General features: G+C 48.4%; 1 long non-coding RNA gene across 1 annotated transcript in view; it reads right to left on the bottom strand.

The window, feature by feature from the left end:
• Positions 1-4742: 4742 nt before the first annotated feature.
• LOC137299252 (uncharacterized) overlaps positions 4743-8277 on the bottom strand; it is a 41219-nt gene continuing 37684 nt past the window's right edge. The window contains exon 4 of the long non-coding RNA XR_010957855.1: positions 4743-6874. This is a non-coding gene — a long non-coding RNA (uncharacterized lncRNA). The remainder of the gene's footprint in view (positions 6875-8277) is intronic.

Below are 8277 nucleotides of genomic sequence, written 5' to 3'. Positions count from 1 at the left end.
TCCTGCTCTTATTTCTTATGTTCTTATGTAAGATCACATTCTTGTAGACAGCTACTTGGGATTCACCAATCATGGTGTGATCCTCTCATTCATCAGGTTATAATCCATTCAGTTTCAAGGGTTTGATCCTTAAACGTACTCTGGGTAGCTTTAAATCCTATAGGTGGCAGGTTTCCATTGTGGTCAAAGACTTGGCCAATTCTAGTGTTGATTGGACCTGCCCCTTAAAACTTCAAGACTATGTAGAAACTAAGCATGAAGCGATTTATACAGACTAGCAGGATTTAGTCAAAACTCATGCTCAATCCCCCATTACTCACATGGTAGAAAATGGGTGAAGATTTCACCAATTCCTGAGATCCCCTACTCCCCAATGTACCTGTGAGCAAAGTACAATCTGTTTTAGTATACTTGGAGAGCTTTAAATTTAATTGGATGTTTCCGTGGTTGCAGTCTTATACAGATTGTGTGCATCCCACAGGTATCCGAACAAGCAATGACGTCAGCCACATCTTACCAAGGACAGGCTGCTCAGTCCTAACCAAGCTTCCAAACTGCAATAAGGATTATTACTTCAATCACTACAGGAGCATCAATGGTCAGTGCAATAACAGGTAGGAACTGATGGAGCCAACAAGCACCGTGTGCTGTCAAATGTACCGTATCATGAACTCAGATTTAGTTAACTGTTCAATCGTTAGCTGCTCCCACACTTGTCAGCTCCTTCAGACAGGTCTTTATTTTGGAGCTAGGATCAGATTCCTTAAAGGGTCGGCAAGCTCCCTTGGAGGGTCAGTGGTTAATTGCAACACCTAGTGCAGCAGTGAGCCATTCAGTCCAGGAAGACCATAGATTTTATCTTTGGTCAGTACTGCTTTCATTGGTCTCAGCCACAGCAATAGTCATAGGATGTTGCAACTAGCCTCTTCCTAGGCTAGGGAGAGGAAAAGAATCAGCCAGGATATGCACACCTGATCACTATTCAGTTATCAGTGCTAGAAAGTGTACACGTTTGAAAATCAGGTGAGAAAAGGATTGGGCTTCCCTGTGATGCACTCCACAATCAAATATCCTGCCCACAATTACTGTCAAAGGTCACACATAAAGAATAGATAATTGGATTAGGTGCAGTGGAACTGCAAGCACTGTGGAACTGTGCACCAGCCAGAGTTGACTTGGGTCATTTAGCTGACTGGACAAATAATTGGCAGATGCTATTTCATATGGATAAGTATGAAATGATTAATTAGGAAGGAAAGAACCAAAGAGAATATGAATTAAATGAAACAGTGGTGCATGCTAATTGGGAAAGAAAACAACACCAACAACAACTAGGGCTCGATTTTAGGGTCGGGTTACCTGCGGGTTTCCAGCGGGGGGGCCCCGAAAATCCCGATCTCCGATCACGTGACCGGATTCGGACGAAATCCCGGCCACTTCCGGGTACCGCGCTGACGTGCGGGGCTGCGCGCGCAAGCCCCGCTGGTGGGAATCCCACAGGCAATTAAAGCCAGCGGGGTTCCACTTGAGAGCACTTAACTTGCTCGTTGTGGTCAGTTAATGAGCTGAAGCAGCTGTCAAAAGAGGAAGTGTGGGATTTTACGGTCAAAGCAGTCAGTTTCCCACACTGGGGGAAACAGGACCCTTCAAACCAGGCGTGTTGCAGCCAGCAGCCTGTGGCAGGTGCCAAGGTGCGCTCCACGGGGGAGCGCCCTCACCCACGCAGGAGGCCACCGCGTCACACAGGGCAACCCCTGCCCCCCACCACCCGCCGGCCAAGCCAGAGGACAGACCGACACGAAACCGCAGCCCCAGTCCGAGGACCCACACACCTACCCTGCACAACCCCTCAGATCAACACCTGCCAGTTGGGTGGTGTGTGGACACCCTCGGAGGACGAAGAGCATGACCACCACCAGCAGCCTCGCAGAGACGTGGATCCCCCCAACACGGTGTGGTTGCACGCCCACCTGCACAGCAGGAGGGAGGGCTACCGCAGAGAGAGACGCGTCGCAGAGGGCACTACCCTCGCCACAGGGTCCACAGACCGAGGCGCAGCTCCCCGGACCTCTCCGAGCAGCAGTGCACAGGGAGGCGCAGATTCGCTCGACATGTAGTCGTGGAGATCTGCAGCCTCTTTCATGCCGAGCTGCTCCTGGCTGGCCCCAGCACCAACTGCTTACCTGTCGCTGGCAAAGTCACCACTGTCCTCCACACCTTCTCCTCCGCATCCTTCCAGGGTGCAGCCGGCAACACCGCCGATGTCTCTCAGTCGTCTGCGCGGACGAGCCCTGCAAATACACCTGCACCTACTCTGCAGTAACACGATGGGTGGCATCAGTGGTGGGTCCTCATAGTGATACCCAGGAGCGGGCATTATTGGACACAATGGACAGGATTCGCGGAGACATGGCAGTGGTGGTGTCAATATAATGTGTGCTGTTTGTTGCTCTGAAATTCAATATGGGTAACACCCATGACAAACCCTCAGACACCCTTGTGCACCCCCTTCATGCTGACGAGACGTTTGCCTTACCCTGCCTACTGCACATATGTGATGCATGCCCTGTGGCTGCAGCACAGGTGGTGGCAGGTTGAGTGAGGCTGGCCGTGAGGGAGATGCACGAGAGGGTGAGTATGGGATGGAGCCATGAGATTGTATGAGGATTGGGTCGCGTGTTAGTGGCAGGATGAGTACTGGCGAGGTGAGTAGGTGGAGGTAAGATGAGGATGGGGTGTGAGTGGGCATGAAGGCTGATGTGACAGAATAGTGTTGGCGGTGCCGAAGGAGATTTGGGGTGGGGGCAGTGTTGTGGCAGACGGAGTGTAGGGGAAAGACTTCGTGTTCTCACTGTGGCTGACCTACTGCGGTCATTGCAGCGCCTCCTGCACTGTATGCAGGTGGGCGATATGTTGGTGGCGCAGGTGACCCCCTCTGCCACCTCGAGCCAGGCCTTCTTGGTGGCAGAGGCAGGCCGCTTCCTCCCGCCCGCCGGGGGGAAGATCTGTGTCCTCCCCCTCCTCCTCACCCCATCTGATGATACCTGGGGTGAGGCATCATTAAACTGGGAGCAGCCTTCCCCCTGGGCTGCTCCATGCTGCAATTTGTCCCATTGGTTGCAGCATCTGTCAGTGGAGGACTGCCCCTTTAACTAGAGAGCCTCCAGCTGACAGATCGTACTGCGCATGCGCAGCCCGCCCGACGCGCAGGCCAGCGCCGTGGACCCCGGAGGAGCAGGTAATTGGATCCTATTAGTGGGTTGCCTGCTACGATCGCGTGGGCAACCCACTAATTTCGCCGTTCGCGTTTTCGACGCTCCCGGAGGACCACCCGCTGGGAACCCGCAGGCCTGCTAAATTCGGGCCCCTTGTATTTATATAGCACCTTTAATGTAGAAAAACATCCCAAAGCGCTTCACAGCAATGTTATCAAACAAAATTTCACACCGAGCCACATTAGAAAATATTGGGGGTAATTTTAACCCGAAAGGGTGGGTTGAGGGTGGATGGGAGGTAAAAACTATAGTTTTTTTGAAGTGGGACCGCAACCCCGCTCCAACGCGCCCACTTCCGGGTTTAACCCAGGCACGTTTAGAAGTACGCACCCATCCGAAACCCAGAAGACCCATCCCCACTTAATGCGGGCAGATTGTTAAAGGGGCAACGTACCTCATTGCGATAGTTGAGGCACTTAATTTTTTTGTGTATTAAAAAGGTAAAACAAATTTACCTTTTACAGGTTTCCCATCGCTTTTGATTCTCATCAGGTAAAAGCAGGCAAGAAGGGCTGGATCCATGAGGTGAGGGCCTTTATTGTACTGCTTGTGGGCCTGGAGGAGCAGGAGTGGTTCATCCAGGCCCTACAAGCTCACCTGGCACAATCAGAACCGTGTACAGTGGTGGAGAAGTTTAGGGAGGGAATTCCAGAGCTTAGGGCCTAGGCAGCTGAAGGCACGGCCACCAATGGTGGAGTGATTAAAATTGGGGATGTGCAAGAGGCCAGAATTGGAAGAGCGCAGAGATCTCGGAGGGTTGCAGGGCTGGAGGAGGCTACAGATATGGGGGGGGGGGGGGGGGCGCAAGGCCATGGAGGGATTTGAAAACAAGGATGAGCATTTTAAAATCGAGGCATTGCCGGACCAGGAGGTCAATGTAGGTCAGCGAGCATAGAGGTGATGGGTGAACGGGACTTGGTGCGAGGTAGGATATGGGCAGCAGAGTTTTGGATGAGCTCAAGTTTATGGAAGGTGGAAGATTGGGAGGCCAGCCTGGAGAGCACAACAGATAACTAGATGAATCTACGAAATCAGTGAAACTATTAGCACGGAGATTAGATGCAGTAAAATTACAAATGAGAACTTGCAATTATATAGTACCTTTTACATCCCCGGGACATCCCAAAGTGCTTCACAGCCAATGAAGTGTTGTCACTGTTGTAATGTAGGAAAATGTGATCATTTTCATACAGCGAGGTCCCACAACCAGTAATAGGATAAATGACCAGTTAATTTGTTTTAGTGATGTTGTTTGAGGGATAAATGGCCAGGACACCACCAATGTTCTCTCTAATTTTTTTCGGTCATGTGCGGAATGAATTTGGGTTTGTGCACTGATATAAAGTGTGTGTGCGGGTGTGCACCACCGTAAAAAAGATCACAACTGTGAATGGAACATTTTTTTAGAAAACATTATTCGGGGTATATAACAAACAGAACAAATGTACAAAATAATGGATAATTGTAACAAGGCGAGCTGTCAAGGATTTTTAATTAAACAAAGTTATAGAAATTTCAGAAGTAATGTCACCAGAGGAATGGGAACATCCTGATTGAGATCCAGAGTCTGTAGATGACAGGCCAGATGATGGAGAAGAGAGTGACTGTCTTTCTCTTCTGTCTCTCTCTGTTTTCCAGTTTTTATATTATTGATAAGGCTGAAGCCATGCTCACAATCAGCACCTGAAGCTTGAAATGCTGCACATACATACACTAGTTGTGAAACCACATTGTACTGTTCTACATTTTGTAGAGTGAAAGTCACCATGTCCTGAAATGTTTTCAATGAGTTTATTTCAATCTTCTCTGCAATTATGTACTTGTAGTCATTGTATTGGATCACAATGAGCTCCTTTTCATCCATGATAAATGTTTTACCCAGAAGACCTTACTTGACCAAGGATCACGATTTGTCTGTATTTGTCGACCAGCTTTTCAGTGCCAAATTCATAGCTGATTTGTTGTGGTACAAGTGAAGCAAATTCGAAAGCAGACCATTCATCGAGTTCATTTTCTGGGAACCTTTTTTCCAGATGATCACATAGTAGGGATACGAATGTCAGAACGGAATCTCCCTTGAATGGTTCATCTTTTGTACATGATGCAATTAGATTTTTCACTGCGTTGCACCAGAAGACTGTCTCGTTTAGCTACTGTCCTCTGATCTTGTGGATCTTGGCCCTCGTTAACTGTACAGCTTCAATTGTTGTTAAACATCTCTTCTGAAAGCATTTGCACAATTCTGCTAGCTCAAACAGAATATCATTCAATGCCGCTATGGTGATACGGTAAATAGAGTCTGAGAGCTTCTTCAGGCAATACTTAGCAACTGGGTCATTGTTCTCTGTTTTTTCATGCTCAAAGTATTGAAGAAGAGCATCAGAATTGCGCATCAGAGCACTAACAGCAAAATGTCTCGATAGCCACCTCACTTCATTTAGGGGTCGAAAGGACACAGTTTCACAGTCTGTGACATTTGCAATTTCCTCAAATTGTCCTTTTTCAACTGAAGATCTGCAGAAGACTGTATAAATGGTTCTCAGCAATGTATCTATTTCCTTTATCATTGGTACTTCGTTCCAGGCATCAACTTCTCGATGGGCCACACAGTGTTGCTCTACTAAATATGGAATGCTTAAGCTGTGTGGCAACGCCATTGTTTTTTCCCAGCATGACCGAAGCACCATCTGAAGTGAACATCACTATTTTCATCATGTCCAGCTGATTCAGAGTGTAGAAGTCTTTGATAGCCCTTGTAATAACCAGTGCATTGCAAGAAGTTAACTTAACAATTCCACCAAACACTGTCTTGTGCACTGCTGAAGTCGCTTCCCTGAACTTGAAATAGATGATAAACTTCTTGCAGACTGAAATATCCATGCTCACATCAATAATTAGTGAATGAAATAAAGATTGGTGAATCTCCAATATAATTTCTGCATGGACGACACTGTTGATTGATTCCAGAAATTCAAAAGCATAGTTTTTGCTAGGCCAGCTCGCTGGTATCTGGAGATATTTAGCCATGTGGTCGTGTATATATTGCACGGAAAGGATGGAGTTGTTCATTTGTATTCCAAGCAGTACATTGACTATGAGAATCTTCATTTCATCTGGCTTCGATCGCTGTCTCACTGTCAGGTCCATTCTATTCTCTCTGTCAGCGGCAGTTTCTGTTAACATTTTCTGCAAGCCGAATCCCAGTGGGTGAGAATTTCTGTTTCCAAGAATAACCACAGCAGATTCATGCCATTTGCTTGATAAATGCCTCTTCATACAGTCTAACTTTCATCCGTCTTCCCATTTCTTGCCACTGGAGAAATCACCTGATATTTTTGCTCCAGCACACATTTTGCAGATCAGGCCCGCATCTGCACTATATTGGAATATCTCCCTCAGTTGTACATGATCTTGCTTCTTGATTCATGAGATTCCGCCTCTACAATTTCATCTAGCCACTGTTCTTTGAATTTGAGACAGGATTTCTTCTTAGCATTGTTGGCTGATGCTATTGCCTTCCGCTTAAACATGGGTGTGATGGTGTGGTGGTTGCAGTGACTCAAGATTTCTGAGCTTTTTGTTGAATCAGCTTAATGACTCTGATTCAAACAGAAATAAATCGTGTGCAATCAGAATTTTTAAATTGAGTCAGAAATACAAAACATCTGTTAAATCAGTCAGTGTGAATTTGAGGATAGGGAGCAATTTAATTAACGCTCCCCCCCCCCTCCCCCGCCACCCCCCCCCCCATTGAATACACAGTGGGGTTTAAAATAAATATTGCATTATAATTGTACATCTTGCAGGTCGCATTAGTTTTGGCTGCCTCTATATAAGGCAGGGAGCAGTTTGGTCATACACACAATGCACACAGTGCATGACCAAATTGTTCCCTGCCTTGAAGAAGCCCCAACTCAGTGCAGTCAGTGCCCCCATCAAAACTCAGCCCAGTCAGTGCCCCCATCAAAACTCAGCCCAGTCAGTGCCCCCATCAAAACTCAGCCCAGTCAGTGCCCCCATCAAAACTCAGCCCAGTCAGTGCCCCCATCAAAACTCAGCCCAGTCAGTGTCCCCATCAAAACTCAGCCCAGTCAGTGTCCCCATCAAAACTCAGCCCAGTCAGTGCCCCCATCAAAACTCAGCCCAGTCAGTGCCCCCATCAAAACTCATCCCAGTCAGTGCCCCCATCAAAACTCAGCCCAGTCAGTGCCCCCATCAAAACTCAGCCCAGTCAGTGCCCCCATCAAAACTCAGCCCAGTCAGTGCCCCCATCAAAACTCAGCCCAGTCAGTGTCCCCATCAAAACTCAGCCCAGTCAGTGTCCCCAACAAAACTCAGCCCAGTCAGTGCCCCCAACAAAACTCAGCCCAGTCAGTGCCCCCATCAAAACTCAGCCCAGTCAGTGTCCCCATCAAAACTCAGCCCAGTCAGTGCCCCCATCAAAACTCAGCCCAGTCAGTGCCCCCAACAAAACTCAGCCCAATTCAGTGCCCCCATCAAAACTCAGCCCAGTCAGTGCCCCCATCAAAACTCAGCCCAGTCAGTGCCCCCAACAAAACTCAGCCCAGTCAGTGTCCCCAACAAAACTCAGCCCAGTCAGTGCCCCCATCAAAACTCAGCCCAGTCAGTGCCCCCATCAAAACTCAGCCCAGTCAGTGCCCCCATCAAAACTCAGCCCAGTCAGTGCCCCCATCAAAACTCAGCCCAGTCAGTGTCCCCAACAAAACTCAGCCCAGTCAGTGTCCCCAACAAAACTCAGCCCAGTCAGTGCCCCCATCAAAACTCAGCCCAGTCAGTGCCCCCATCAAAACTCAGCCCAGTCAGTGCCCCCATCAAAACTCAGCCCAGTCAGTGTCCCCAACAAAACTCAGCCCAGTCAGTACCCCCAACAAAACGCAGCCCAAATCAGTGCCCCCAACAAAACTCAGCCCAGTCAGTGCCCCCAACAAAACTCAGCCGAGTCAGTGCCCCCAACAAAACGCAGCCCAAATCAGTGCCCCCA

Source organism: Heptranchias perlo, chromosome 28, assembly GCF_035084215.1.
Source record: "Heptranchias perlo isolate sHepPer1 chromosome 28, sHepPer1.hap1, whole genome shotgun sequence".
NCBI classification, from domain to species: domain Eukaryota; kingdom Metazoa; phylum Chordata; class Chondrichthyes; order Hexanchiformes; family Hexanchidae; genus Heptranchias; species Heptranchias perlo.
Note: the sequence above shows the minus strand (reverse complement) of the source record. Positions and strands in the feature narration are given on the sequence as shown.